Consider the following 10,418-nt stretch of genomic DNA (forward strand, 5'->3'; position numbering starts at 1 on the left):
AATAGCCTAGAAAGTGAAGGAGAACACAGTCGCCCAGATAGCCGAATTGGTAAGGCATTCGACATGTAATCGAAAGGCGTGGGTTCGGTCCCCACTCTGGGCGCGTGTTTTTCTTTCTTTCTTTCTTCTGTATAAAAAAAATGTTTACTTCATTAACCGTAGTGAAAAAGAAAAGAGCCTACCCACACCCCTATGCCTCCTTTGGCGTTGTAGACTGCTGCCCTATCTTTCTGTATTTCCTCAACGAGCCCCTCATTTCCTTACTATATTATTCTGCGAAAGCCTAGCGAGGGTCTCGGTTCTGGCAGCATTGATGCCTAGGTAGCATAAGAGGGCTTCCCGCCAGTTACCCGCTCATGACAGGCTGTAGACGCTCGAGTCACGCCCCGGGGGTTGAAAAGAAGGTCCCCTTCTCCCCGTGTAGTCAGAGTGGCACTGGCTACCACCCTCAAGCGTCAGATACACTTCTAGTAAATATAAATAGCCTAGAAAGTGAAGGAGAACACAGTCGCCCAGATAACCGAATTGGTAAGGCATTCGACATGTAATCGAAAGGCGTGGGTTCGGTCCCCACTCTGGGCGCGTGTTTTTCTTTCTTTCTTTCTTCTGTATAAAAAAATGTTTACTTCATTAACCGTAGTGAAAAAGAAAAGAGCCTAACCACACCCCTATGCCTTCCTTTGGCGTTGTAGACTGCTGCCCTATCTTTCTGTATTTCCTCAACGAGCCCCTCATTTCCTTACTATATTATTCTGCAAAAGCCTAGCGAGGGTCTCGGTTCTGGCAGCCTTGATGCCTAGGTAGCATAACAGGGCTTCCCGCCAGTTACCCGCTCATGACAGGCTGTAGACGCTCGAGTCACGCCCCGGGGGTTGAAAAGAAGGTCCCCTTCTCCCCGTGTAGTCAGAGTGGCACTGGCTACCACCCTCAAGCGTCAGATACACTTCTAGTAAATATAAATAGCCTAGAAAGTGAAGGAGAACACAGTCGCCCAGATAGCCGAATTGGTAAGGCATTCGACATGTAATCGAAAGGCGTGGGTTCGGTCCCCACTCTGGGCGCGTGTTTTTCTTTCTTTCTTTCTTCTGTATAAAAAAAAATGTGTACTTCATTAACCGTAGTGAAAAAGAAAATAGCCTAACCACACCCCTATGCCTCCTTTGGCGTTGTAGACTGCTGCCCTATCTTTCTGTTTTTCCTCAACGAGCCCCTCATTTCCTTACTATATTATTCTGCGAAAGCCTAGCGAGGGTCTCGGTTCTGGCAGCCTTGATGCCTAGGTAGCATAAGAGGGCTTCCCGCCAGTTACCCGCTCATGACAGGCTGTAGACGCTCGAGTCACGCCCCGGGGGTTGAAAAGAACGTCCCCTTCTCCCCGTGTAGTCAGAGTGGCACTGGCTACCACCCTCAAGCGTCAGATACACTTCTAGTAAATATAAATAGCCTAGAAAGTGAAGGAGAACACAGTCGCCCAGATAGCCGAATTGGTAAGGCATTCGACTTGTAATCGAAAGGCGTGGGTTCGGTCCCCACTCTGGGCGCGTGTTTTTCTTTCTTTCTTTCTTCTGTATAAAAAAAATGTTTACTTCATTAACCGTAGCGAAAAAGAAAAGAGCCTAACCACACCCCTATGCCTCCTTTGGCGTTGTAGACTGCTGCCCTATCTTTCTGTATTTCCTCAACGAGCCCCTCATTTCCTTACTCTATTATTCTGCGAAAGCCTAGCGAGGGTCTCGGTTCTGGCAGCCTTGATGCCTAGGTAGCATAAGAGGGCTTCCCGCCAGTTACCCGCTCATGACAGGCTGTAGACGCTCGAGTCACGCCCCGGGGGTTGAAAAGAACGTCCCCTTCTCCCCGTGTAGTCAGAGTGGCACTAGCTACCACCCTCAAGCGTCAGATACACTTCTAGTAAATATAAATAGCCTAGAAAGTGAAGGAGAACACAGTCGCCCAGATAACCGAATTGGTAAGGCATTCGACATGTAATCGAAAGGCGTGGGTTCGGTCCCCACTCTGGGCGCGTGTTTTTCTTTCTTTCTTTCTTCTGTATAAAAAAATGTTTACTTCATTAACCGTAGTGAAAAAGAAAAGAGCCTAACCACACCCCTATGCCTCCTTTGGCGTTGTAGACTGCTGCCCTAACTTTCTGTATTTCCTCAACGAGCCCCTCATTTCCTAACTATATTATTCTGCGAAAGCCTAACGAGGGTCTCGGTTCTGGCAGCCTTGATGCCTAGGTAGCATAAGAGGGCTTCCCGCCAGTTACCCGCTCATGACAGGCTGTAGACGCTCGAGTCACGCCCCGGGGGTTGAAAAGAAGGTCCCCTTCTCCCCGTGTAGTCAGAGTAGCACTGGCTACCACCCTCAAGCGTCAGATACACTTCTAGTAAATATAAATAGCCTAGAAAGTGAAGGAGAACACAGTCGCCCAGATAGCCGAATTCGTAAGGCATTCGACAAGTAATCGAAAGGCGTGGGTTCGGTCCCCACTCTGGGCGCGTGTTTTTATTTCTTTCTTTCTTCTGTATAAAAAAAATGTTTACTTCATTAACCGTAGTGAAAAAGAAAAGAGCCTAACCACACCCCTATGCCTTCCTTTGGCGTTGTAGACTGCTGCCCTATCTTTCTGTATTTCCTCAACGAGCCCCTCATTTCCTTACTATATTGTTCTGCGAAAGCCTAGCGAGGGTCTCGGTTCTGCCAGCCTTGATGCCTAGGTAGCATAACAGGGCTTCCCGCCAGTTACCCGCTCATGACAGGCTGTAGACGCTCGAGTCACGCCCCGGGGGTTGAAAAGAAGGTCCCCTTCTCCCCGTGTAGTCAGAGTGGCACTGGCTACCACCCTCAAGCGTCAGATACACTTCTAGTAAATATAAATAGCCTAGAAAGTGAAGGAGAACACAGTCGCCCAGATAGCCGAATTGGTAAGGCATTCGACATGTAATCGAAAGGCGTGGGTTCGGTCCCCACTCTGGGCGCGTGTTTTTCTTTCTTTCTTTCTTCTGTATAAAAAAAAATGTTTACTTCATTACCGTAGTGAAAAAGAAAATAGCCTAACCACACCCCTATGCCTCCTTTGGCGTTGTAGACTGCTGCCCTATCTTTCTGTATTTCCTCAACTAGCCCCTCATTTCCTTACTATATTATTCTGCGAAAGCCTAGCGAGGGTCTCGGTTCTGGCAGCCTTGATGCCTAGGTAGCATAAGAGGGCTTCCCGCAAGTTACCCGCTCATGATAGGCTGTAGACGCTCGAGTCACGCTCCGGGGGTTGAAAAGAAGGTCCCCTTCTCCCCGTGTAGTCAGAGTGGCACTGGCTACCACCCTCAAGCGTCAGATACACTTCTAGTAAATATAAATAGCCTAGAAAGTGAAGGAGAACACAGTCGCCCAGATAGCCGATTGGTAAGGCATTCGACATGTAATCGAAAGGCGTGGGTTCGGTCCCCACTCTGGGCGCGTGTTTTTCTTTCTTTCTTTCTTCTGTCTAAAAAAATGTTTACTTCATTAACCGTAGTGACAAGGAAAAGAGCCTAACCACACCCCTATACCTCCTTTGGTGTTGTAGACTGCTGCCCTATCTTTCTGTTTTTCCTCAACGAGCCCCTCATTTCCTTACTATATTATTCTGCGAAAGCCTAGCGAGGGTCTCGGTTCTGGCAGCCTTGATGCCTAGGTAGCATAACAGGGCTTCCCGCCAGTTACCCGCTCATGACAGGCTGTAGACGCTCGAGTCACGCCCCGGGGGTTGAAAAGAACGTCCCCTTCTCCCCGTGTAGTCAGAGTGGCACTGGCTACCACCCTCAAGCGTCAGATACACTTCTAGTAAATATAAATAGCCTAGAAAGTGAAGGAGAACACAGTCGCCCAGATAGCCGAATTGGTAAGGCATTCGACATGTAATCGAAAGGCGTGGGTTCGGTCCCCACTCTGGGCGCGTGTTTTTCTTTCTTTCTTTCTTCTGTATAAAAAAATGTTTACTTCATTAACCGTAGTGAAAAAGAAAAGAGCCTAACCACACCCCTATGCCTCCTTTGGCGTTGTAGACTGCTGCCCTATCTTTCTGTATTTCCTCAACGAGCCCCTCATTTCCTTACTATATTATTCTGCGAAAGCCTAGAGTGGGTCTCGGTTCTGGCAGCCTTGATGCCTAGGTAGCATAGGAGGGCTTCCCGCCTGTTACCCGCTCATGACAGGCTGTAGACGCTCGAGTCACGCCCCGGGGGTTGAAAAGAAGGTCCCCTTCTCCCCGTGTAGTCAGAGTGGCACTGGCTACCACCCTCAAGCGTCAGATACACTTCTAGTAAATATAAATAGCCTAGAAAGTGAAGGAGAACACAGTCGCCCAGATAGCCGAATTGGTAAGGCATTCGACATGTAATCGAAAGGCGTAAGTTCGGTCCCCACTCTGGGCGCGTGTTTTTCTTTCTTTCTTTCTTCTGTATAAAAAAAATGTTTACTTCATTAACCGTAGTGACAAAGAAAAGAGCCTAACCACACCCCTATGCCTCCTTTGGCGTTGTAGACTGCTGCCATATCTTTCTGTATATATATATATATATATATATATACAAATACATATTTATATAAATAAATTTATATATATACCTATATATCGTATCGGAAAATGGAAAATGAGGGGCTCGGTGAAAATAAGACAGAATAGGGTTTGGCAGTAAACAAAACCTCGGAAAGCAAACGGGAGGTTGTGGTAGTTCATAGAAACACATGAATAATTTTTTGAGAAAGAACGAAAGTGGTGAAAAAATGCCCGCCGGGTGGGATACGAACCCACGGCTTTCAGAATACCGGTCTGGTGCGATTACCACTACGCTACCAGAAGGGCTATTTACCCAACACTTTCTTGGGTATTTATGTTAATGTATTTTTGTTTCCTGCACTTGTGGGTTGTAGCCAGTGCCAAGGGGAACTTTTTTTTAAACTTCCGGGCACTGACTGGAGTGTCTACGACATGTCGAGAGTGGTCGACCTGCTTTTAACCCTCTTGAGCTACCCTTGGCACCAAGACTGCCAGAACAAGACTGCCATATGTATATACATACGTACATATATAAAGAGAGAAATTGAGATTTGGAACTCAAGAAAACCTCGAAAGCAAATGGGAGATCGTGGTAGGTCATTGAAACCGATGCTGAATTTGGAAAGACAGACAGTGGAGAAAGAATGGTGAATGGTGAGCTCCACTCCGAACGTACTGCTATGCGCGTTATGTGACAACTCGGAAGAAACAACGAGCCCCTGCAGGAGTGCCATAATTCGGGCTCGTTCGGTACTGTTTAAAGCTACGGAAGGTTTCTGCGGCATTTACATTCTGTTATAAATATACATTTAATTAGACATAGATATTGATACGTAACACCCGGAACATTTCACATAGCATTGGCCTGGACCACCAGGTGGTCAATCCATCGTACACTTCACCTATGGGTATGTGCCTCATCAGTGGGCGCGTACAGCAAGCCGAGAGACGAAGAAGAGATCGAGCAGAAAACGGACTGGCACGAGCTGCATTAGATTCCTTGGCTTTGGTCTCTGGGCCTTCAGCTGTAATTATATGTAAATAGACAGCTTATTCGCATCTGCCTCGTAACATCTTTTTGGTGGAGGTTGCGGACTTCCCTTCCTGTGCCTGTCACCAGCGCAGCTACACCCTACCACGGAGCTTCGGAGTGGGCGACACATTCGTCGACGAACGATGCCTCCTTCCCCCGAGACGTCACCCACCGCGCCAGTCATCATCGTTTCCCAGCCCCGTGACCCAGGGTTTTTTACCGGTGAGGATGGTGCCGACGTGGAAGAATGGATCCGCATGTTTGAACGTGCCAGCGCCCATAACATGTGGGATGACACAATCATGCTGGCTAATCTGCCTTATCTTCTGAGAAAAACTGCCAACACCTGGTTTGAGACAAATGAGCACACATTGACCAGCTGGGACGCGTGCAAAGCGAAGTTGCGCGAAGTATTCGGCCGACCCGTCGAACTCCAGCTCGCCGCAAAGCAACAGCTCGCATCCCGTGCCCAGTCGACAACCGAATCCTACATCACGTACATACAAGATGTTTTGGGCCTCTGTTCAAAGGTAGATTCGCAAATGTCCGAAGCCGATAAGGTGGGCCACGTACTCAAAGGCATTGCTGATGACGCCTTCCATCTGCTGATCTGTAAGGATTGCACTACCGTTGATGCCATCCTTAAGGAATGCCGACGGTTTGAGGAGGCAAAATGTCGTCGCATTGCCTACCAATTTGCTCGACTGCCTCACACGGCGGCAACGTCGTCTTGTCAAGATGTGACGCTGCCACCGCGCACACCACTGGCGCCAAACACGGCGGCTCAGACTGAGAGCCTGACCAAAATAGTGCGCCGGGAGATCGAGGCTATGACCCCAGTCGCTGCTTCTCCTTACACGCATGACCGAACCGCCCCCACGATTTCCCTCATTCAAGCCGTCGTTAGAGACGAGATCGCCGCCCTGGGCCTTCAATCGGTTTGTGCCTTGGGATGCTACGATCCCTGCGACGGGGTCCGCGCACCCTCTACTCGTAGTGATGTCCCGCCGCGCTACGATGTTCCACCAAGGTTCCGACGGCGCAGCCCTGGCGAATGGAGAACAGCCGATGACCGTCCCATTTGTTTCAACTGCCATCGCGTTGGCCATGTCGCCCGTTACTGCCGTAGCAGCTGGTCGTCATCTCCACGTCCACGGTTCTTCGACAACCGATACTCCGACTACCACCCTCGACGATTTCCTCCCGGTCTTCAGCAGCCCTTCGCAGCCGACAACACAAGACGCAACAGCACTAGCCGCTCGCCGTCACCTCAGCGTCGCCAGTCGCGTTCGCCGCAGCCCCGCCGCCAAACACTGCCGCCTACTTTCTCGACCTCTATCTCGGAAAACTAGCCAGTGCAGCTCCCGGAGGTGATGCTGCATTATTGACCAGGCCTGAAAATCCTCTGTTGACTACGATTACGAAACTCAATTTGATAGACGTTCACGTTGACGGTGTTCGTGTTAGCGCGCTAGTCGACACAGGCGCCAATATTTCGGTAATGAGTTCGAACCTTCGCCGCACTCTTCGCAAAGTTATGACGCCTGCTGTATGCCGCACCGTACAAGTCGCCGACGGAGGAACGACCACCGTAGCCGGACTGTGCACCGCCCGCGTCGTAATTGCCGGAAAAGACGTCCCTGTCTTGTTCACTGTCTTGGACGCATGCCCTTACGACATATTAATCGGACTAGACTTTCTGACTGACCACGCCGCCCTCATTGATTGCGCCGCGGGGGTTTTACGTCTTGAGCTGCCCACCATGCCCCTTGATGAGACCAAGCCTGTTTACCGGCTTTGCTGCAGTGAGCATGCTCGATTAACACCGAAGACCATGACCTACGTACCTTTATCGTCGCGCCCGCCAGTCCCAGATGGAGAATACCTCGTCTCTCCCGTCACCGATGTACTCCTGGAACGTAACGTGGCTCTTCCTTACACAGTTGTGACGGTCGAGACGAACCAAATAGGCCTCCCATTTTTGAACTTCGGTTTCTCCACGCAAGTTCTTCCCGGGGAATGTCGCTGGCTACACTCATCCCCCTGGCCGAATGCGAGCTTTCCGCTGTTACCATTGACGCCTCTGACGGTGAACGGGACGGCCAACGGGACATTTCACCGACTACTAGTGATTTTATGAAGATGATAGCGTCGGACCTTCCACATCCGCAAGCCCATGAGCTCCAATGTCTTTTAGCGTCCTATCGGGACATTTTCGACTTGGACAACCGTCCTTTGGGCCAGACGTCTAGTGTGACACATCGCATTAACACTGGTGACGCGACCCCTATTCGCCGCCGTCCATATCGCGTGTCCCACGCCGAACGTACCGTCATTCAGCAGGAAGTAGAGACGATGTTGAAAAAAGATGTTATTGAGCCATCTTCGAGTCCGTGGGCGTCACCAGTCGTACTGGTTAAAAAGAAAGACGGCTCATGGCGATTTTGTGTCGATTACAGACATTTGAACAAAATAACCAAAAAGGACGTTTACCCACTTCCTCGCATTCACGACGCCCTCGATTGCCTGCATGGCACGTCATATTTTTCGTCCATTGACCTTAGATCCGGATACTGGCAAATTGCAGTCGACCCCATGGACCGAGAAAAGACCGATTTTGTCACACCAGACGGACTGTACCAATTTAAGGTCATGCCGTTTGGTCTGTGCAATGCGCCAGCCACATTCGAAAGAATGATGGACTCGCTTCTTCATGGATTTAAATGGACGACATGCCTATGCTATCTGGACGACGTTATCGTCTTTTCTCCTACGTTTGAGACCCACCTACATCGCCTCTCTGACGTCCTGGCAGTTTTTCGCAGAGCTGGACTTCAGCTCAATTCGTCAAAATGCCACTTCGGCTGACGTCAAATAAAGATCCTTGGGCACCTCGTCGACGCTGCCGGAGTTCAACCTGATCCAGACAAAATCCGCGCAGTAAAAGAATTCCCTGTTCCTCGATCTGTGAAAGACGTTCGCAGCTTTGTAGGGCTCTGCTCCTACTTTCGCCGCTTCGTCAAGAACTTCGCTGCAATTGCCAGACCACTCACGGATTTGCTTAAGCACGATACCCTGTTTTCTTGGGGCCCTGATCAAGCTGCCGCTTTTTCAACCCTCGTCGACCGTCTCACAAATCCACCTATTCTGGCGCACTTTGACGGTTCCGCTCCTACCGAAGTCCACACAGACGCGAGTGGCCACGGCATCGGTGCCGTACTGGTTCAGAAGCACGCTGGCCTTGAACGAGTAATAGCGTACGCCAGTCGCCTTTTGTCACCTTCCGAGCGGAACTATTCAATTACCGAACGGGAATGCCTGGCTCTTGTATGGGCCGTCAACAAATTTCGCCCATATTTATACGGACGTCCTTTTTCCGCGGTCACTGATCACCATGCCCTATGCTGGCTGGCCTCCTTAAAAGATCCTACAGGCCGTCTTGGTCGCTGGGCTTTGCGCCTTCAGGAGTATGACTACTCCGTGGCCTATAAGTCTGGCAGGCTCCACAGCGACGCCGACTGCCTGTCACGTCAACCAGTCGACCAACCGGACACAGCTGACCACGACATCGATTCTTGCGTCCTTGCTCTATCCGACTTTACCAACATAGCCGACCACCAGCGCCGCGACAAACCATTGCGGTCGATCATTGACCGTCTCACTAACATCCCGTCAGACCCTGCATTAAACGCATTTTTGCTCCGTGACGGCGTACTATTCCGCCGCAACTTTCGCGCAGATGGCCCTGCCGAGCTTCTCGTTGTGCCTGATCACCTTCGGCCTGACATCCTTCACCAGCTGCACGACGAACCAACGGCGGGCCACCTTGGCATCGCTCGAACTTATGACCGTGTGCGTAGGCGCTTTTATTGGCCTGCACTCTACCGCTCCGTCCGCCGCTACGTCACGGCGTGTGACCTGTGCCAGCACCGGAAACGCCCTTCCTTGTGCCCAGCCGGACCGCTCCAACCCATAGAGATTCCTTCCGAACCTTTCTTTCGTGTGGGTTTGGACCTACTCGGTCCTTTTCCTCTGTCCCGTTCAGGAAATCGCTGGATTGCTGTTGCGACCGATTATGCGACCCGCTACGCTATTAGGCATGCCCTTCCCACCAGTTGTGCCACAGACATTGCTGACTTCCTGCTTCAAGACGTTATCCTACACCACGGTGCTCCTCGTCAGCTCCTCACCGACCGTGGCCGGTACTTCCTGTCTCGGGTTGTTGACGACCTCCTTCGCTCTTGTCGCACAAAGCACAAGCTAACCACCGCCTACCATCCTCAGACTAATGGATTGACTGAAAGATTGAACAAGACCATCACTGACATGCTCGCAATGTACGTCTCTGCGGATCATCTGGATTGGGACGTCACTTTGCCATTTGTTACGTTCGCGTATAACTCATCCCGCCATGACACCGCCGGCTATTCTCCATTCTTTCTTCTCTATGGCCGCGAACCCACTCTTCCATTGGATACCCTCCTTCCTGATGCGACACCTCTAGCTACAGAATATGCTCGTGATGCTGTCGCTTACGCTGATGTGGCCCGCCAGGTTGCCCGTGCCAAGCTCTCGGCTTCCCAGTCCGCTCAGAAGCACCGCTATGACCAGCAACATCGCACCGCCCATTTTACGCCCGGCTCCTTGGTCCTGGTCAGTACGCCATGCCGCCGAATTGGACTTTGCGAAAAACTGCAGCCTCGCTTCAAAGGCCCCTATCGCATTAAGCGCATGGTCACACCGGTCACCTACGAAATCGTTCCTGTTGCTTCGTCCTCACCGTCCCTGGACCCTACATCTCAACTAGTCCATGTCGGCCGCCTCAAGCCCTATTTCTCAACGGTCACA

At 50.8% G+C, this 10,418-nt stretch overlaps 2 non-coding genes across 2 annotated transcripts; both read left to right on the forward strand.

Annotated features, from left to right (window-relative positions):
* Positions 1-1,469: 1,469 nt before the first annotated feature.
* Trnat-ugu (transfer RNA threonine (anticodon UGU)) lies at positions 1,470-1,541 on the forward strand. The gene has a single exon. It is a non-coding gene; the product is annotated as a tRNA-Thr (tRNA).
* An 885-nt stretch (positions 1,542-2,426) lies between these two features.
* Positions 2,427-2,498, forward strand: Trnat-agu (transfer RNA threonine (anticodon AGU)). Its single transcript has one exon. It is a non-coding gene; the product is annotated as a tRNA-Thr (tRNA).
* The last annotated feature ends 7,920 nt before the right edge of the window (positions 2,499-10,418 follow it).

The sequence above is a fragment of the Haemaphysalis longicornis genome, unplaced genomic scaffold (assembly GCF_048455015.1).
Source record: "Haemaphysalis longicornis isolate Haplotype H1 unplaced genomic scaffold, Haemaphysalis longicornis Haplotype H1 scaffold_11, whole genome shotgun sequence".
In the NCBI taxonomy this organism is placed as follows: Eukaryota; Metazoa; Arthropoda; class Arachnida; order Ixodida; family Ixodidae; genus Haemaphysalis; species Haemaphysalis longicornis.